The following is a 22,110-nucleotide window of genomic DNA, read 5'->3' as shown; positions in this document are numbered from 1 at the left end:
TAACAACTAAGGTAGCTACACTACATGTAAGCTAATAACATGGAAATTAAACTAATTAGACTAAGGGTGAGGCACAATCCATCAAGAAATGAGTATGAACCATCAAATAAACCACAAGAGCATTATATTAAGCACTATGTCTTGACAATCTCTAGATCTATACCATCAACACACATAGACATGCATCAACAATACAAGAGATAGAGATAAACACATGAACATCTATCCTAGCATACATAGACATATGGATAGAATGAAATGATCAATTGGAAGAATTAAACCACACAAATCATTGAATAAACAAGATCTATGTATATAAATATATCAAAACATGTATTACAATACAAATCCCCTAAAAAATACATAAATCAAGGTAAAGAAATAATGCTTAGGGCTAACTTTAGCCCCAAGAAGATGTCTAGCCACTCATGAATAGTGTCCTCCAACCCTCAAGGGCTATCTCGATGGTAGAAGTGCTCTTCTTCTTGAGGAAGATGGAAAACCTCTTAAGAATGTGTCTAGACTCTTCTTCTCTTTTCTTCCTCTTTAAGAATTGTATCTCTCCAAAAAAGTATATCAAAAACTAGGCTCGTACACAAGGGCTCCTCCAATGATTGCACAATGAGACAACTTTTAATGAGCTAGAGATATATTTTTTTCGGATTTGAGAGGGTTTGATCGATCGAACCTGTTCTGTGATCGATCGAACATGGCTGAGATCTATCAAACTTTGGTTGGATCGATCCTCCTATGGCGGCACCTTTTTGGATAAGGACAGATCTGAGATATTTTGGGGAAAGAGAAAAAAGTGGTAGGTAGGGTAGTACAACAGGATAAGATGGAATCGTTTCGATCGATCTGAGAATTATTAGATCAATTGAACCTTGTGGGATCTTTAAATAAGGACAAAAGAGCTTGGATCCATCTTGAAGAGTCTAGATCGATGAACTTTCGATTGATCGGAGTATTTTTGAGATCGATTGAACCTGCTAAATTTCCACACTTTTCTTCAATCTACTTCCACTTTGCTCCTTTCTTCCATCCAGCTTGAGTTAGCTTCTTTTAAGCTCTTATTTGGCCGAATTAGCTTATTTTGGGGATACGCACCTTAAAAGGACAATAACACAAAATTAGTCTAAAAAGAGAAAGTAAGATAGATAAAGGTCCTAGAATACCTAAGCTTAAGGGGTTTAAATGCACACTTTTCAGCGCTCATCAGAGACCTTGTTTTGGGATGCACAACATCCCTAGGTCTGCTTAGTAGCTTAATGTACTTTCGTGTAATTTCACACATAAGTAAACATCTTTAGTTCATATGTATACTATTTTAGTTTCATGTCTTACTTAATCAAATTTTACGAACTTTGGAGGTTTGACATGTAGTATTTTGTAATTGATATGTAATGAGGCCTTGGGCCATTACAACATAATTCAATATGAATTTTACATTTGTTGACATGTTTAGATACTCGTACTTCTTTAAATTTCAGTTTTTGACCTATGCATGAGGGTAGAATGAATCTTATAGGTTCCATTACAGATTTATGGTGTTTAGCAGAGTATTTTGCAGTATTCGAGGCATTTTGGATGACTGAAATACCATTTCGGACTGCCGGTAGCTTTTTGAAATCAATTGAACAATAAAAACTCATTTTCAAGTAGCTAACGCACTGTTTAGCAAAGTATTCTGCAGTATTCGAGGTGATTTTTCTTCAAATTCCAGATTTTGGGTGAGTCTGGGTTTATTTTGATTCACTGAAATGGCATTTCGGTCGACCTAAATGCTTTAGGCTCACTACTCTTTAGTTTTGGGACAGCCTTGTTGCTCAAACTTTGAACGGTCATATCTCCTTCATTTGTAATCCAAACGGGGTCATTCTTGAGCCTAAATTCAAGGATTTTGAGTCAGATTTCCAATGGTACCAATGTTATTCTCAGATTCAAATCACAGTGGGAGTTATTCATATTTTAGTGAGACAATGTCTGATTTTACTTAAACTGGGAATGGGTGTTTTGTGGGATTCTTGGCCAAAGTTCTTAAAACCTCTTGGAATGTTGTGTAATGATTAGATTAGGCTGTATAGACCTCATTTGAATTCTTTGGACTCAAATTTCTCTTCTTTCTTGTGAAATGACCATTTTACCGTTGATGAATGGATTTTGCTTGTTTTGACCTTTATTTCCGTTTTAGTTTCTCTCTTGAGTTCCGTGGCTTTGTTGAAGTCTACTTTGGGTCTTAGGGTCGGTATCAATCCCTAGTGACCACTTTATTTTCATTGCTTTCGCGTTTTGGATCCGTTTTCGGATCAGTCTTTCGGGTCACTCGCTGACGCACCGGGTTTTGTAAAACAAGGGCCGTCACAGTCGAACTAAGCAAATAAAGAATTCATAACAGAAATTAAGAGCTCTCTCTTATACACATACAAAAGCACGCATACACACACAAACAACAAGGGTGGGTTTGGTAATGCTGCTATTTTAAATTTTTTTTTTTCAAATTTTGAAAAATAGAAGCAGTAATTCTGTTGTGCAGTAATTTTTGTCAAAAACATTATATATTTGGTAATATAAGAGATAAGAATCTCTGTGATTTGTCTGTGATTCAGCAATCCTAAAATTTCTTTTTGATCTAACAAATAAAATCAAATAAAAAGAATCTTCTCTTTTTTGATTTTCACACTCTTTCATAACATAAATATTGTTAAGAGCTTTCTGATGTGAAAACAAAAAAGTTTGTGATGCTGAACTGGACTCCAGATATACAAAATAGGATAATGCTAAATTTACGTGCTTGATCTTATACTAAACATGAATATCTTCTAGTAAAAGATTATTACATTGATCATGACTAGTTCATTTTTCAATAATAATATAAAAACAAAAACAAAAAAATTGATCAGAATAGCACACGCACAACAATCACAAAAAATGTCTTTCTCTTCGTCATGGCTAATAAGTTCGCAACTACATAATCTAATTGGTCTCCATCCATATATATGTTGATGATTATCTAACCAATAAAAAAAATGTTAATGTTTTTTTTGGATTTTTAGTAATATAAAGTCTCATTGAACCATACCACATGCACATGGATATCCACCTTTATGTGGTTCAAACATTTTGCTCTTAACTAACACAAATCTAAGAACTTATATTTAAAAGAAATTATATCTATGGGTGGACATATATCAAAGGACAAAAATCGTCTCCTATAGAATAGGAGACCTGTTCCAACCGGTCCAATTGTATGACAAAAAATGAGCCACGTCAATTAAAAACAATACTATTAGAAAGGGAAACAAAAGTTTAGTCACAGTGTATATATAATGTATATATATATTTAATGTATTTTCTGAAATATTTCCTAATTATCTAAATACAGAATATTAGCAAAAAGCCAAAAATGCACTTGTCATTTTTCCTCACAATTTTTTTGTTCTAGGTAGTGGAACTGAAAGAAAGGGAGGATAAAAATCTGGAAGGGAAGGAATAGAATTGAACAGCATGTTGGTGTTCGTTCGTTTGTTTGGGTGTTTATCATGAAAATTTTAGGTTGATTGTTGCAGAGGATCATTTGTAGCTTGTAATTGATTTGCAAAGGAAGTTGGTCTTCGTTTGGGTGTTTATCTATTCGGATCATCACAAATTGGTGTCCTTTCTGTTATTGGCTGGTATGATTTTGCTTGTTGCACTTTATTTGCAGTTAATTTTGTGTTTATTTTATGTATTTATAGTTCAAATTTTGTTGAGAATTGCTCCAGAGGATAGAGGTCTAGTCGGAGAAATTGTTTAATTTTTTTCTTATCTGCCATGTATTCAATTGTTGTAGTTTAATTCCAATTGATTTGGTCTTACTTTTGGCTATGTATATGAAATATCGTTGGTTTATTGGTACAGAGGTGGTTCTTGGTACATACGCATCACCTGTTTGGTTCCCTTGACTCCATTTGTCAGTGTAAATCACTGAATTTTGCTGTGGTGGTGGGGTGTGTCTTAGGTTTAGAAATGGGTAGGATTAAGATGATAGCTCGAAAGAATAAAGGAAAGGGAAAAAAATTGCTAACAATATCATTGATCTGCCTCTTTCTCCTATTCTTCAATGTATGATGCCAAGAAAAAAAAATACATGTCCAAAGGAAGAAAAACATCCATAATCCTTCTTCTTCTACTAGTCCTACCCCTACCCCTAAATCATCTACTTGTGCACCAGCTTACAATAGTTCTGAGGTTGGTCAAAGTTATAAAATTTCAACTATAGAGGAATTTGATAGTGAGTCAGGTGATGAGGAATATGATTCTGAGCTAGTTGATGGGGATTATGATGTTGAGGCAGATGAAGAGGATTATAATCCCCAGCCAAGCAGTACCACATCAGTGAATATGAATGTTAAGATTCTGCGTCGTACAGGAGGAGTGTACCTTTTGTTTAAGTAAGTATACATCAATATTAATATTTATATTCACAATAGCATTTGTATGAATTTTGGTTCCCTGTTGACCAAATTTATAGTTGTAAGATGTTATGTTATGAAAGGTTTTGGTATATGTAAGGCTGCAATCGAGCCAAGCCGAGCTGAGTAGTGAGCTGTTTGAGCTCAGCTCGATCTGCAACAAGAGTGTTAGAGCTCAACTCAAACTCGAATCCAGCCTCGACTTCATTGTTTAAACTCGACTTAACTGTGTTTGCCAAATACTCGAGCTCGGCTTGAAATTCATTTATATATATACATATATATATGAAACGCACAAAACACACATACAATAACACATCAAAAACCCTAGACATCAAAATCTGAGATCCCAAAAAGTCTATTATAAAATCTAAGATTCTAAAGGAAAGTAAGAACAAGGAAATTAGGGGTTTTTGGTAAGGAGTCAAAGGAGAAAAAGGTAAGAGCCCTAGACATCAGCACCGCACTTCGCATCGATCTTCTCTCAATAATACTTCGCTTTCATCTGTAAGAGATATATATATCGTGTGTGTATATATATATATATATATATATATAAGGAGAGAGAGAAAAGGAGAGAGGAGGGTCGAGTGGTGATGGATGAAGACGGTGAAGCCACCGGTGGTAGATGGAAGGGATTCCAGAGGCAGAAGAGAGGGTAGATGAATGAGTGAGATCCCAGCCTCCATCGTTGATGGTTGGGGATCGTTGGTGGTTGCGAATTGCTGGTGTTCAATGATGGAGAGAGTCTGAGAGAGAACAGATAGAGATGGAGAGAGTCTGAGAGAGAACAGATCGAGATGGATATTAGAGGTGCAATTTCCTTTAACCCTAAACATAAAATTCTTTGTATACAAAGACAAGAATTTCCTCGTTTTGAGCCTGGATCCTTGTACGGGATTCATTTTCACTTTTCGTTGACTCGTGAACTCTAAGAATTTCTTCCCGGTTGTTTTAACCAGTTTTAGGGATTTCTAACCCCGGTTGCTACCGAACTTGTTTGGCACATATCTCCCTATTTAGGACTCAATTTTTTATGCTTCTTTCTCTGTTGTTCATATTTTTTCATCTCGGTTCTTTTTTGTTCACGGAGTTTCACCGTTTGAGTGCGTCTGCTCAAATTCCACTTTTCTGGACCTAGCGGGGCCCTTTCGGGGCACTTTTAGGGTTTACTATAAATAGAATGTCTTAAAGTGAAAAATTACTTTTTCATCATCTTCTTCCTCTCTTTGGCCGATAACCATGGGAGCCACGGGGCTGCCACCACTCTTTCTTCCTCTCCACTTGATTTCCTTTGCATTTTGTCTTCCGTCTTAATGTTTATTGTAGGCCTCGTCGTGCTCTACCTTTCCCCCTTATTATAATCCATTTCTGACTATTTTTGAGTTCGAGTTTCGAGTTCGGGTTTGGATTTTCATGGTACCTCAAAGGTAGTTGTTCCTCTCGTTGTCCCCAACATAACCCCGTGGTATCGTCAGATTCGGAGCATTTTTCTTTCGGTGGGGAATTGAGATTTTCATCTCAAATTGAGGTAAGGGATGTCTTAGGTTTATATCTTGGTTATATTGAGTGTATTTCATACTTATACAACTTAATCACATGCCTTTCTATTAAATCTAGAAACTTTGTTATTTATTTTTCTTGTATGAGATTTAATTCTCCCGGTTGGTATTAACTTAGTTTAAACTTGTGGCATGCTATTATGTTACACCTTGATATGTTCATTGACATATATTAAATTGAGAGCATTTGGACAAGTATTGAAATTTTTATTTAATATTTTTCTTGAATGAAAATTTAATTCATGTGGCCTTATCTAGTTTGAAATCAATATGTGATGTCATATTTAATGATGCCAAACATCAAGGCAGCCACCATGTGTCACTACATATCATGGCCACTCATATATGTTGTTTCCCCAAGTTAATCATAATTTAGCATGTTTATATGGTTGGTAGTTGATTCACTTCCCTAGTCTACTCTACCTAAATTTCTTCCTCTTAATTTCCTTTAATTTATTGTTTTATGCAATCTTTAATTCCAAGTACTAAGTGACAAACCAAACAAAAACTCTACACCCGCTTCGTCAAACTAAGTGATTTTAAAGACCTTGGTTGCATAAACTAGCAATCTCTGTGGTTTGACTTACCCGTACGATAGCCCTATTTTACAATGATTTGTGCTATTGCAAAGGGTTGATTATAATTGGTAAGCATTCATCAATCGACCAATTTTTGGCGCCTTTACCGGGGATTGCAAACGGTTTGTAACCGAGGTTCAAAGATTAACTTGGGTTTGATTATGAATATTGTGTTTTGTGGATATTTTCTTGTTGGTTTCGATTAATTTATGTTTTAAGTATTCTTGTGAGACTCTAGGGACTTAAGGCTTGCCAAGGGAAAGCTAAAAAATTTGTTAAGTCTAGAGGACTCCCGGTAAGTTTTTTCAAAGTTCTAGTCTCAACAATTTTGAATATCTTGCATAAGTTTAACTTAGTGATATTTAACTTGTGAAGCCCTTATCGAGGCTATTCCTATTTTACTGTTTTACAAAGCATCGGTCCTTATCGTGGCCATTCATTTTCTGTCTTGTCGATAATTGAGGAGAAAGGGAACATTGTGTGTGGATGTTACGGTGAAGAAGTGTTGTGCTTGTTGTAAATTGTGTAGTTGATGTTGGGACGTAGGTCATTGTCTTTACCAACTCTTGATGCGCTAATTGATATAAATTCACTTGAAAGGACTCTTAGAAGAAACCTTAGGGAATCTGAAAATATAAGAGAAATTGAACTTGAATTTAATACAATAGCCGGAAATAAAGGAAATGTCGGGAATGATGATAATGATAGGGCCGAAATTCCAAATGTTGTACCTATGACTCTTAGGGACCATTTCATCCCAACAACTTATGTCTCTCATTCTTGCATAGTGATGTCAAACATCGAGGCAGCCCAATATGAGATCAAATCTAGCACAATTAAAATGCTTCCATCCTTTCATGGCTTTGAAAATGAAGACCCCTATAAGCATCTTGATGAGTTCCTTGAAATCTGTTCTACCATCAAGTTGAGGGGCTTCCCAAAAAATGCTCTCCATTTGCATCTCTTCCCATTCGCCTTAAAAGATAGGGCAAAATATTGGTTGAACTCCATTATTGCAAATTCCATCACTACATGGGCTCAATTACAACAAGAATTCTTTTAAAAGTACTATTCTGTGAGTAAGACTAACCAAATGAGGCGTTCTATTCTTAGCTTTTCACAAATCGATGGGGAACAACTCCATGAGACTTGGGAAAGACTTCAAGAGCTTATTAGGAAATGTTCGCACCATCTAATTCCAAAATGGCAATTGGTGCAAGCTTTCTATGCTAGTTTAACCGACCCACATAGATTTATGGTTGACTCATCGCGTAAAGGGATGTTCATGTCTAAAAATGCGGATGAGTGATGAGCGTTGAAAAGTACACTTTTAAACCCCTTAAGCTTGAGTGTTCTTGGACCTTGATCTATCTTATTTACCTGTTTTAGTACTTATTTGTGTTTTTTTCTATTTCAGGTCAATAATGTTAAAATGGGCTAAAATTGGATTTTTAAGGCCTTTTTGGAGTCAAACTAAGTCTTGGAGAGGATTCGGAGCAAAAGGAGGCTGATTTGGAGCAAAAAGAGGTTGATCCTGAAAAGCTGCCAAGTGAGATCGATCAGAAAAGTGAGATCGATCAAAGTTGGATCGATCGAAAATCAAAGTTGGATCAATCAAACTTTTCTTTGATCGATCGAACTTTTTCTCTGATCGATCGAACATTGCTGGCAGTGAGCTGTCTTATTCCGTGCGCGCCTAAAAGTCCACCTATCACATAGTACGAGATTAGATATTTTTGGGGTTATATTCCTGACTTAGTGACTAAGAAAATAACCTTCTATATAAAGGGAAGTGACCCCATTTGTAAAGGAGCTTTTATCATTTTTATTTTTTCATTGTATTTTTTATTTCTCTCTAACAAAGTTAAAGATTAGGGTTAGAAGAAAATGGGGGAAGTGGAGGCACATCTCAAGATCCATCTCTAGACCACACTCTCTCTCCATCTCTAAAGCTTCAAAGAAGAAAAAGAAGAAGAGGAAGAAGAAGATGGAGCCATATTTGGAGCTGGATTTCATGACCACATCCACCTCCTCCATGATTGGCTAGATCTATACTTAGGGCTTGGATGAACCCTAAGTCTTGTGTAATCTATACGCTTGTATTTCTATTTTTGGGGATTTATATATATTGTTGTGATTAGTGTTCTAGCCTTGTGAATTTAATGAATCTTGGTATATTTCTATGATTTCTATGGTTTAATTCTTCCTATTAATTTTCTAGTTTATTTACATGTCTATGTGTGATTAAATTATGAATTATTTCTTACATGATTCATATGGATTAATTCTTTCTATTAATTCTCTATGTGATTACATGTTGTCTTATGTGTGATTATTTGGGGAATTGATCTCTGCATTAGATTCTCTATGTTGGTTGCATGTTTAAGTGTGATTAATTAAGGATTTAGTGATGGCGAAGCATGGGTTTTGATTGAATGGGTTTGTCAATTAATTTGATAGTTTATACTTATGCTTGATGGGTTGTTCTACAATTTAATTCATACTTGTAGGTAGGTAGACAATTTATGCTTGCTTAGATATTCCATGGCTTATTATTGCAAATTCCATGATTCTCTAGATTGATGTGTGCTACAATTGTTGCTACTTAGATGGGTCATGCTTAAAATTGATGGGTTGTGCTGCACTTAGTTTAGGTAAGACAATTCATGCTTAAATTAGATGGTCCATGCTTAATATTGCAATTGCAGTCGCATTTTGTTCACAACAATGTATTCCCTATTAATGGAAAGCAAGTGGTTAATTACATGAGCTTAGTGGTGATTCCAATACCCTAAGTCTTCTCTTCATATCTCTTAAATCCCTATCTCTACTTAGTTTATTTTAATTGTATTTTCATTAATTTAAGTAGTTTAATCATCTCATCAAATCTCTTTTGCAATCTTGTGATACACTAGAGTTGAAGTTAAATTCCAACACGTATAATCCCTTGGGATGATCCATACCCACTCTTGCTACATTAGTAGTAGTGTTGGTAGTGGTTTTTATAAATTTAAACTTGACCCAAAAGGCTTTTCTTGAACCGCACATTCACTACATCAATTTTGGCGTTCACGAGCGGCTTTAATCGTCAAATTTTGGCGCCGTTGCCGGGGATTAACGGTTTTGTTGGAATTAAACTAGACAATAGTGTTTATTTGATTGCTTTTATTTTTATTTTATTTTCCATTGTATATATATATATTTTTTCTCTTGTTCTCATTATTATTTGTTTAATTAGGTACTTGACTACAAGGAAGGCAAACTTTGGAACTTGAAGCAATAATTGGAGCTTAAAGCTAATATTAAAATTTGAAATTGCTTAAGGACCGTTGTGAGCAATTCTTGGAACTCTTGTATTTTAATTGTTTCATTTCTTTGCATGCTTGTGATAGCCCTTGTTGAGGCTTATTATATTGCTTTATCTTTGTCCAAGCACAGGCCCTTGTTGAGGCCATCATTTGTTACATTTGGGTTTTTATTGTGAATGGATGAATTGTTTGATCCAAGTTTGGGGGGAAATTTTATCCCTTCACCTTATACTCCTCCATCATATGTTAATCTTTATGAGATTGAGTTCAATTCATTTCATGCATCATCTTATTATAGACTTGATCACTCATTTAATCATTCTCATGACTATTACCCTCCACCATAATTTTATGAAGAACCAAATCCACCACCTTCTAGGTACTCACCCGGATTTGAAAAAAAATTGTTAGCTTTACTTGATGTGCATATTTCACAAACTCCACTTATTAATTCTCATTCTCAAACTTTAGCCAAGCTTGAAGCTCAAGTTGAGCAAATTGCAAGTACTCTTTCTCGTCAAGAGGATGAGGAAGAGGCAAACGAAAAAATGGCAAGAACTTCAATGTATATAGATGAGGATGATGAGAGTGAAGAGGATGAAACAAGTGAGCTAATGCCTAGCACTCTATCTTGTATAGAGGAGGAAGTGGTAAGTGAGTTAGTGGCTAATCCAATAGAGCATAACATGATTAATGAGGATTTTCCTTGTTTTGATTATGATTTTATCTATGACCTTGCTACTCTAGAGAGTAAGGAGATGTTGACCACACTTGAGGTAGGAGAGAAGGAGGAGGAACTTGTTGAAGATGGCCTTCCTTCTATTATCTCCAATGACCCTCTTGAGGAATGCCTTTTTGAAATGTATAAAAATTGTGGTCTTGACTTTGAAAGCTCCAAAAATGAAATAAACTCTTTAATGAACTCCTTAGCTTACTTGAAAGGTGAGGAGATGGTTATTTTTTAGGAAGAGAAGAGGGATGAAAAGAAGGTGTTTCTTAATATTCCAAATGAGTCTTTAAAAGACTTTCTCTTGCCAAGTGCAAGGCCGCTCATCATTGATTTTATTTTCAAGACCGTGGATGACAAGAACAATATCATCTCTTTCATATCTTTTCAAGTCATTTTTTTGGAGGATGATTTCATTGTCATAAGTGGAACATTAAATGAGAAAATGGAAAAGAGAGTCAATAAGGATGTTTCATATCCAGTTTTTGATTCTTTTGATTAGTGAGTTGGCCCAACGTCTTGCTAGAGACGTTAAACACTAGTATTCGTAGAGTTTCACAACTCTATTCCTTCCTCATTTCTTTTTGTTTTTCATTTCTTGCGAAGCCTAGATATTTGTTCTGGGTTCATATACATTTCAAGGAACTGTGATAAGGATTGCATGCACTTTCATGTCATAATTGAACATTTGGCACAAGTTCGATCGATCTCAAATTGGAGTTCGATCGATCGAACTGTGGATTGCACTCAACACTTAGAAAAATTTTCGACCTGCATCCACCTGCATCCAAATCACCTTTCTGTCCAATCAATCGAAATTAATTCCTAGATCGATCTGAAGTCTTCGATCGATCCAATTTCAAGATTCGATCGATCTTGAGTTTTGACACTTAGAAAAATTTTGAGCCCTTTTTCAATCCCAAAATGTCAACTCTTGGGATCTCCATTTGAGTATGTTTTCATATGTTCAATCGATCGAAAATATTCCTAGATCGATCTGAAGTTCTTCGATCGATCCAACTACATCATTGGATCGATCTCAAGTTCCAGCACTTAGAAAATTTTTGAACCCAAAAACCTGCATATTTTCACCCCTCTCTGTCAGATCGATCGAGCATTTTGTCAGATCGATCGAACATGTCTGCAGGTTTTGAAAATTTATTTTTACTTTTACTTTTATTTTTATTTTTGTTTATATTTCAAAAATCCCAAAAATATTTCTTTTATTTTATTTAGATTATTTTAGTTATTTTATTTTATTTTTCAAAAAAAAAAAAAAAAAAAAAATTCTTTTATTCTATTTTATTTTGCTTCATTTTATCTTATTTCCAAAAATTCAAAAATATTTTGTTTAACTTTAATTTTTCTTAATTTTTAAATTTTAATTTTAAAAAAAAATATATATTTATTTGCATTCTTTATTTCCTTGTATTTTTACTTCTTACATTTTTATTTACTTACCTTTTTATTTTTGTTTGTGTACATATTTGTTTTGTCTATAGAAAATAATGAAATAATAATAATAAATAAAAAAAGACGATTTTTCAATATAGTATTCCGTCTTGCTAGAGACCTTAAATTTAGCACCCATATGACATATTGTGTCTCTTATCTCTTGTATCATACATGTTTATTTTCATTTTTCATTTCTTTATCTTTCTTGCATTTTGTTTCATTGTGCATACTTTGATTAAAAAAAAAAAAAGTTTTTATTTTCATTTTTTATTATTTTGTTCTTGCATCATTTCTTACTTTTTGTTTTTCATTTATTTCACTGTACATATTCTTTCATTACATTTTACCTTCTTTATTTTTCTTTTCATATTTTGTTGATACATTTTACTCTTCGTTTTTCTTGCATTTTGTATATACTTACTTTCATTAAATGAAAAATATTAAAAAAAAAAAAAGTTTCACCATTGTGCCCTTGTGTGTATTCATGTTTTCATGCATTAATTAGGGCTTGATCTCATATCTCTCTTTCATCTTGTGATATATTGCCTCAGAATGCTTGATTATTCTTATCCCATTCGATATTTAATGTGAGTTTGCTAGTGTGGTTATTCAAGTAGGTTGTTGATTCCAAGTTTGGGGGAGACGTCTTTCGAATTGGATCACTACCGGGTTTCATGTCTACATTACCACGGTATATTCTTTCCATCTTTTCCATTGTTCTCATTGCACATTGAAGACAATGTGCGGTTTAAGTTTGGGGGTAAGGTGTCTTGTTGCATTCTACTTAAAGTTGAGTTTTAATTGCATGATTGAGATTTGGGATTGATGTTATCTATGATTTTGATCTTTTGAGGACTATGTTGCTTAGAATTTAAAATTTGCATGACTTGAGGGTACAATACTCCTTGTATGCCTTGTGGAAGCCATTTAGGAGTAAATTTTTCAAAAGATTGATATCTTGCTTACACTTGTGGTCTTCATCATCTTGATTTTGTGATTGTTTTGAGATTTATTCTAGAATTCTACACTAGCACAGACGTACACTAGCTTTCATTTGTGGGGTACATGCTTTGTTGATTATTGAATTAGTTATATCCCAATTGAGCTAGTAGTGCATTGAAAACTTTCATTCTTGATAAAGGTGGATAACAACCCCTTTTCACTAAGTAGCCGGGATTCTAGCCTCATCAAACACTGAACTTCTCACGCCGAAAGGTGGAGGGCCCAAACTCTACGTTAATAATTGAACTTGCTTTTTAAAAATAAAAAAAAATAAAAAAAATAAAAAAAAAAGTTGCAAAAGTAATAAAAAGTGAGGACTTCTCCCAAAAGGTGAGAAGTGGGAAATGATTAGATGGAGGTTGTCTTGATTTGTAACCTAATTGATTTGAGCTTGTAAGTCCGTAGGGGTGTTTGAACACCTAGTGCCCTAAAGCCGTCTGGTTTGGGAGTCATTGACCTAACGCTCGATCTCATGAATCACTAGAAAGTTTAAGAGATCAACACATTGCACTATGCTTCCATCTGTGATCCTAAAAAAAAAAAAAAAAATTTGAGTGAAAAGAATAAGCATACCTAGAACAATAAAGCTTTAATAAAAGGTCCACTTTTTGTCTTGATGATCGGTACTAGATTTGTGTGCTAGTTTGAGGGTAATGATGTGATTAATTCTTAAGGATTCTAGAGTTGTTTTGATTTGCAGGATCATTTTCTTGATGTGTGGAGGATTATATTTGCTTGCTTGATATTGAGATTTTGGGAGATTGCTTGGAAATGGTTGAAAAATTGCATACTTGAGGTAGTTTTCTCCCAATGCTTGTTTGCAATATTGGTACCTCTTTTGAAAGAATGAGCTTAATGTTTGTGGATATCATTTCTGGAAACCCTCACGAGACTTCACTCGTCCACTATGGGTAACCTAGGGGTTCAAAAGGCTTGTTACATGTGCTAAGTGCAATCGTGTTCCCTACGAAAGTGGCGCTATAATTTCATTGCTTTCTAGTTATAGTTGTTTAGTTGTTCATTTCATTTCGTTACTTTGTAGTTTATTGCTAGGGATTAGCAATATTTAAGTTTGGGGGTATGATGAGCGCTGAAAAGTACACTTTTAAACCCCTTAAACTTGAGTGTTTTAGGACATTTATCTATCTTATTTACCCGTTTCAGTACTTATTTGTGTTTTTGTCTATTTCAGGTTAATAATGTTAAAATGGGCTAAAAATGGATTCTTAAGGCTCTTTTGGAGTCAAACTAAGTCTTGGAGAGGATTCGGAGCAAAATGAGGTTGATTTGGAGCAAAAAGAGGCTGATCCTGAAAAGCTGCCATGTGAGATCGATCAGAAAAGTGAGATCGATCAAAGTTGGATCGATCAAAAATCAAAGTTGGATCGATCGAACTTTTCTCTGATCGATTGAACTTTTTCTTTGATCGATCGAACATTGCTGGCAGTGAGCTGTCTTATTCCGTGCGCACCCAAAAGTCCACTTATCACATAGTACGAGATTAGATATTTTTGGGGCTATATTCCTGACTTAGTGACTAAGAAAATGACCTTCTATATAAAGGGAAGTGACCCATTTGTAAAGGAGCTTTTATCATTTTTATTTTTTCATTGTATTTTTTATTTCTCTCTATAGCAAAGTTAGAGATTAGGGTTAGAAGAAAAGGGGGGAAGTGGAGGCACATCTCAAGATCCATCTCTAGACCACTCTCTCTCTCCATCTCTAAAGCTTCAAAGAAGAAAAAGAAGAAGAGGAAGAAGAAGATGGAGCCATATTTGGAGCTTGATTCCATGACCACATCCACCACCTCCATGATTGGCTAGATCTATACTTAGGGGTTGGATGAGCCCTAAGTCTTGTGTAATCTAAACCCTTGTATTTCTATTTTGGGGGATTTATATATATTATTGTGATTACTGTTCTAGCCTTGTGAATTTAATGAATCTTGGTATATTTCTATGATTTCTATGGTTTAATTCTTCCTATTAATTCTCTAGTTTATTTACATGTCTATGTGTGATTAAATTAGGAATTATTTCTTACATGATTCATATGGATTAATTCTTTCTATTAATTCTCTATGTGATTACATGTTGTCTTATGTGTGATTATTTGGCGAATTGATCTCTACACTAGATTCTCTATGTTGGTTGCATGTCTATGTGTGATTAATTAAGGATTTAGTGATGACGAAGCATGGGTTTTCATTGAATAGGTTTGTCAATTAATTTGATGGTTTATACTTATACTTGATGGGTTGTTCTATAATTTAATTCATGCTTGTAGGTAGGTAGACAATCTATGCTTACTTAGATATTCCCTGGCTTATTATTGCAAATTCCATGATTCTCTAGATTGATGTATGCTACAATTGTTGCTACTTAGATGGGTCATGCTTAAAATTGATGGGTTATGCTGCACTTAGTTTAGGTAAGACAATTCATGCTTAAATTAGATGGTCCATGTTTAATATTGCAATTGCTAGTCACATTTTGTTCACAACAATATATTCCCATTAATGGAAAGCAAGTGGTTAATTACATGAGCTTAGTGGTGATTCCAACACCCTAAGTCCTCTCTTCATATCTCTTAAATCCCTATCTCTACTTAGTTTGTTTTAATTGTATTTTCATTAATTGAATTAGTTTAATCATCTCATCAAATCTCTTTTGCAATCTTGTGATACACTAGAGTTGAAGTTAAATTCCAACACGTATAATCCTTTGGGACGATCCCTACTCACTCTTGCTACGTTAGTAGTAGTGTTGGTAGTGGTTTTTATAAATTTAAACTTGACCCAAAAGGCTTTTCTTGAACCGCACATTCACTCCATCAATTTTGGCATTCACGAGCGGCTTTAATCGTTAATGAGGCTTAGACCTTACTCGAAAATTTGAGTGAAATCTCATTGCAACATAATTCTCGTGGGACTCTTACCTCAACCAATGCAAAGAATACCTGTTATAGCTCACAAATTCTATCAGTTAATGGCACAACATCTCTCTCCTTCCTTGTCTCAAAATTCGGGAAGTGTGGTGTGTGCCTCATGCACTAGCCGAAAGATTGCCCCACAGCGGAGCAATTTCCTAGTAACAATCAAGAACAAGCTAATGATATGTTTTCCAGGCCTGGAAATAATCCTTATTCCAATACCTACAATCCGGGATGGAGAGATCATCTTAATTTTTCGTGGAGGCAACCCGCTCCACAAAATTCGACATTTCAAAATCAAGGGCATCAAAATCAGCCCTTTTCTCAATTTCCAAATAGGCAATTTCAGGACTCTTCAATTTATCGTCCACCCTATAATCTAAATGTTTCTACTCCACCTCTTGTGTTTCCAACTGATGAGATTCTCGCTGCAAACAAGCAAATGATGGAATCTCTTAACAAGCAAATGTTAGAATCTAACAAGCAACTGTTGACATCATTGTAGCCCACACTCCAAATGGTTCATTCACATACTCAGTCAATAGCTAAACTTGAAAATCAAGTGGGACAAATAGCTAATTCAATGAACCAACTTCTTCAAAGAGATAAGGGAAAACTTCTCGCTCAACTATTTGAGAATCTTAGAAGGATACATGTGATTGATGAAGCCCCTCCTCCAAGTGGGCCTACTCATGAACAAGTCCAAGCAATCACCACCCTAAGAAGTGGTCGAATTGTAGACAACAAGGTTGATGGAGGAAAAGATGAACAACTTTTTCCTCCCAAAAATCTAAATCCTATCTCATCTAATCCAAATTTCACTCCTAAAAATCCCCCAAGTCTAGCACTGAAAATTCCAAACTTGTCACCCCAAATGTGGAGACTTCTTATGAGCCTAAGGCTCCATTTCTTCAACGTCTCCAAGAGTCGACACATTTTGGGAATAAAAGTTGTAAAATTCAAGACATGTGGAAGGTCTTTAAGCAAGTAAAGATCAACCTACCTCTCTTGGATGCTATCAAGCAAATTCCTCCATATGCCAAATTTCTTAAGGATTTGTGCACTCAAAAAGCACACTTCCAAAAGTCATTTACCGAAGAAAGTAAGGCTAACTGAACAAGTAAGTGCGATAATTCAGCACAGCACTCCTCCAAAGTATAAGGATTTAGGTGCCCCGATAATCTCGTCTGTCATTGGTGATAACAAGACAGAGAGGGCCCTCCTTGACTCAGGGGCGAGTGTGAACTTGATTTCATATTTAGTTTACTTACAACTCGGGTTAGGAGAACTTAAGCCAACCTCCATGGTCTTGCAGCTTGCCGATAGATCAGTCAAGCACCTACGGGGCATTCTTAAAGATGTCATCATCAAAGTGGACAAATTTTACTTCCTGGTAGACTTTGAGGTTCTTGACACGAAACCGGTGCATGATCGAAAGAAACATATTCCCGTGATCCTCGGTAGGCCTTTCTTAGCTACGACTAATGCTTCGATAAATTGCCGAACCGGTGTGATGGATATCACCTTTGGAAATATGCAAGTCAAACTCCACATTTTCCATGCAACTCAACATCCTTCCAAGAGGATGATTGTTTTCTCATTGATGTGGTCGATGAAGTGGTCGAAGAATCTCTCCCCTTCATTCTAAGCAAGGATCCTCTTAAAACTTGCACGTCTCACTTTGATTTTGCAAACTTTGATATCAATCAATCCATCCAAGAAGTAAATTCTTTGCTCGACATTGGTGCTATCATGGACTTTCTTCCTTGGAAAGTGCCAAGAGAACCACTTCCTCAACTTTCCACTACTCCTCCAGTCCCTTCCTTGAAATCTCCACCATAACTTAAGTAAAAGCCACTCCCGGTCCACCTCAAGTATGTGTTTCTTGGTGTAAATAAAACTCTTCCAGTCATCATTGTATCGGACCTTTTAAAGGACCAAAAAAACAGCCTCTTAGCGGTGCTACAAGAGCAAAAAGAAGCTATTGGCTAAGTAGTGGCTGATTTGGAAGGAATCGACCCTTCTATTTGTATGCATCGCATTCATATAGAGGATGACACAAAACCTTCTAGAGAGGTGCAACGTCGGTTGAATCCAAACATGAAGGAAGTGGTCATGAAAGAAGTGATCAAGCTACTAGATACGAGAATCATCTACCTTATCTCTGATAGCAAGTGGGTGAGCCCCACTCAAGTTGTTCCCAAGAAATCCGGCCTCATCGTTGTTAAAAATTCAGCAGGAGAGCTCTTGCCACAACGCACCACCATTGGGTGGCGTGTGTGCATTGACTACTGGAAACTCAATTCTACTACTAGGAGAGATCATTTTCCATTCCCATTCATTGATCAAATCCTAGAGAGGCTTATCGGCCAAAGCAACTACCGGTTCCTTGATGGTTATTCTGGCTATAACCAAGTGGCAATTGATCCTCAAGATCAAAAGAAGACCACATTCACATGTCCCTTTAGAACATTTGCCTATAGACGCATGCCCTTTGGGCTATGTAATACGCCGGCAACTTTCCAAAGGTGCATGATGTCCATATTTTCCGATATGGTTGAAAAGTTCTTAGAGGTACTCATGGATGATTTTTTCGTCTTTGGATCTTCCTTTGACTCATGTCTCCAAAATCTATCCCTTGTGCTTCAAAGATGCAAGGAGACAAATCTTATTCTAAGTTGGGAAAAAAGTTATTTCATGGTCCAAGAAGGCGTTGTCTTGGGGCATGTTATTTCTAAAAAGGGAATTAAGGTTGACAACGCTAAAGTCGAATTAATCTCTAACCTTCCTCCTCCAAATTCTGTCCAAAAAATCCGTTCCTTTCTTGGTCATGCCGGCTTTTATTGCCGCTTCATCAAAGATTTTAGCAAAATATCCCAGCCCTTGTGTAATCTTCTTGCCAAGGATATTCCCTTTAATTTTGATGAAGCTTGCTTGGAAGCTTTTAAGAAGCTTCGTACTCTTCTCTCTTTAGCCCTAATTATGAAACCACCTAACTGGTCTATCCCATTTGAGAACATGTGTGATGCATCCGATTATGCATTGGGTGCAGTTTTGGGCCAGTGTGTGGAAAAGTTACCACATGCTATTTATTATGCTAGCAAAACTCTATCTGATGCTCAATTGAATTACACTACCACTGAAAAAGAGTTACTAGCCGTGGTGTATGCCTTGGATAAATTCCGTTCTTACCTTCTTGGATCCAAGGTCATTGTCTTTTCAGACCATGTCGCTCTAAGGCATTTGTTCGCCAAAAAAGAGACCAAACCCCGTCTAATTCGATGGATACTCTTACCCCAAGAGTTTGACATTGAAATTTGGGATAAAAAAAGGACAGACAATGTCGTTGCTGACCATTTCTGTCGACTACTCATTGAGAAATCTTTTGATTTTGCTGCAGTTCCTAATTCCTTTCCGGATGAGCAACTATTTCAGATTTCTCATTCAATTCTCCCATGGTTTGCGGATATTGTCAACTACCTTGCGGTAGGAAAAATTCCATCCAAATGGTCAAAACGAGAGAAAGATCGGTTCTTCTCCCAAGTCAAACATTTCTTTTGGGAAGATCCAGAATTATTAAAGTATTGCCCGGACCAAATCATCCGGCGATGCATTCCCGAAACTGAATTCTCAAGCGTCTTAAATTTCTGCCACACTCTTGCATGTGGCGGACATTTTAGTGCCAAGAAAACTACCGACAAAGTCCTTCAAAGCGGATTTTATTTGCCCTCTTTGTTTCGGGATGCTTACAATTTCTTCAAGTCATGTGAGCATTGCCAAAAGGTTAGATCCATGTCAAGGAAAGACATGATGCCCCTTACCCCCATCTTAATCATAAAATTTTTTGATGTGTGGATAATTGACTTCATGGGACCGTTTTCATCTTCTTAAGGCTATGAGTATATTCTTTTAGCAGTGGATTACGTGTCTAAATGGGTTGAGGTGAAAGCTACCATAACTAATGATTATAAAGTTGTGGTCAAGTTCATTCAATCGAATATCTTCAGTCAGTTTGTTACGCCTAGGGCCATCATCAGTGGCGGAGGTTCTCATTTCTGTAATCATTATCTCAAATCCGTCCTTCTTAAATATTTTATCACTCATAAGGTTGCCACATCTTACCACCCTTAAACAAGTGCTCAAGTGAAAGTATCTAATCGTGAGATCAAGCATATTCTGGAAAAAACGGTTCGACCGGACCGCAAATATTGGTCATTGAGACTAAAGGATGCACTTTAGGCCTACCGGACAGCGTATAAGATGCCCATTGGCATGTCACTATATCGACTTGTCTTTCGCAAAGCTTGTCATCTCCCAGTTGAGTTAGAGCATCGTGCTTTTTGGGCCATAAAACGGTTCAACTTTGATCTTAAACAAGCCGACTCTACCCGCAAATTGCTACTCAATGAACTTGAGGAAATTCAAAATGATGCGTATGAAAGCACCAAAATCTATAAGGCAAAGACTAAAGCATTTCATGACAAGCACATTGTCAGCAAGTCTTTTGCCCCTGGACAAAAAGTTTGGCTTTTCAATTCTAGGTTGTAACTTTTTCCTGGTAAACTCTGTTCGTAGTGGGATAGTCCATATATTATCTCATCCGTCTTTCCTCATGGTGCCGTTGAACTGTATGATCCCACAAATAGATCTCTCTTTAAGGTTAATGGCCAACGGCTTAAGCTTTATGTTGATGGCATAGTCCCTACCCGAAAAGTAGAGAAAGTCCTATTGACGGACCCAATTTATGAGGACTGATGCGGCATCATGGTTCGTTTAGCTATCGAAATTAAATTTAGCACTCTTGAGAAGCAATTCTTTCAACTTCCAAGCTTCCCTCTCTCAAGTTGCTTTAGCCAAGATTTTCTGGAAATTAGCTAATATAGCCAAAATGTGAACTTTTTCAGAACTATCTCGAAATGCGTTCCAAAAGTCACTTTAGGCTTACTTAGTTATTTTAAGGTCTCGGTACCATTTTTGGAAATTTTCAAGGTCGATTGGGCAATTTTCTCAAAAATTCAAAAAATCACGGGAAATTCGAACCCCAAAATTAACACTTGAGCAAATAAGCTCCGAATCCCATTCCGAGGGTTATATAAGGTGTCTAGGGTCCATAGGAGCTTAAGTTTCTAATTAGAGAATTTTTGGACCCTAACCCGGCCTTCGTTCGGCTAAAATACCAAGGCAGAATCTGGCCAAAATTGCAGGCGCCCGCCAATGCTTCGGCCCTTCATAAAATGGCCATTTCAAGGCCCAATTCAAATTGTTTATACTCCCTCCCTCTCATTCCAGCGATTCCAGCACTCCTTTACCCTTTCAACACTTTATTTCTCACTTCCATCTCTTCCTCTCCCATCTCCATCGTCCTTCTACCCAACCCACTTCTCTCATCCTCATCATTCCATCCATCTCTCACCAAGCAAGAGGGATTGTATTGGTTCCTCCTTCACCTTGGGTAAGTTTCTAGCACCCACTTTTTCTTCCAATTTTTTATCATGTGGAGGCTGGGATTAATTGTCTAGAGGTGTTATATTTGTTGGGGGCTTGTAGTTTGTCAATTGCAGGTCAAATTTTGGGGTTTTCTTCAATCTAATCACTTCTATGCCTTTTCCAATTTTTTCTTGCACACCGGGTGTTCGATAAATTGCCTAAGCCAACTTTTTCTTCCAAATGGTACCCAAAACCTCCTCTAAGCACGCTCGCTCCTCCGAGGGACCATCCGAGGAACCTCCCATGACAAATTGGGTTGAGTGGCCAATTCAAACCGAGGCCAAATTTGTTATCAAAGACGGCTTCGAAGAAAGTCCAGAAATGGCATGGGTAGTCCAAGAGTTGAAGGACCGTGGCCTAAAAGCTCTATTCAAACCACGCGCTAACTCTTTCTATCCGTGCATCGTCCGCCAATAATATTCCAACATGTTTTATACATGTGCAGAGCTGGAGGTCATTAAGACCATCATTGATGACGCCGCTTTTGAATTCAGCATTCATGACCTTGCTATGGCGTTGGAGTGTCCATTGGCATCTCTGGTGAACGAACTGGGCCAGCCTCTGTACGATGCCCCTCCAACTGAGCTGAAATTGTCAGAAATTGTCGAG

The 22,110-nt window shown here is 36.4% G+C and overlaps 2 long non-coding RNA genes across 2 annotated transcripts; both read left to right on the top strand.

Moving 5' to 3' along the window:
- Window positions 1-3,223: 3,223 nt before the first annotated feature.
- On the top strand, window positions 3,224-8,777 carry LOC132303376 (uncharacterized). Its single transcript, XR_009481186.1, has 2 exons — window positions 3,224-3,671; window positions 8,009-8,777. It is a non-coding gene; the product is annotated as an uncharacterized LOC132303376 (long non-coding RNA).
- A 1,151-nt stretch (window positions 8,778-9,928) lies between these two features.
- On the top strand, window positions 9,929-15,049 carry LOC132303377 (uncharacterized). The gene is made up of 2 exons (XR_009481187.1): window positions 9,929-13,879; window positions 14,276-15,049. It is a non-coding gene; the product is annotated as an uncharacterized LOC132303377 (long non-coding RNA).
- The last annotated feature ends 7,061 nt before the right edge of the window (window positions 15,050-22,110 follow it).

This window comes from Cornus florida, unplaced genomic scaffold, assembly GCF_030987335.1.
Source record: "Cornus florida cultivar Cherokee Brave unplaced genomic scaffold, ASM3098733v1 CherokeeBrave_3.0.0_Hap2_Chr04, whole genome shotgun sequence".
Classification (NCBI taxonomy): domain Eukaryota; kingdom Viridiplantae; phylum Streptophyta; class Magnoliopsida; order Cornales; family Cornaceae; genus Cornus; species Cornus florida.
This window is presented reverse-complemented; position numbering and strand designations above follow the sequence as displayed.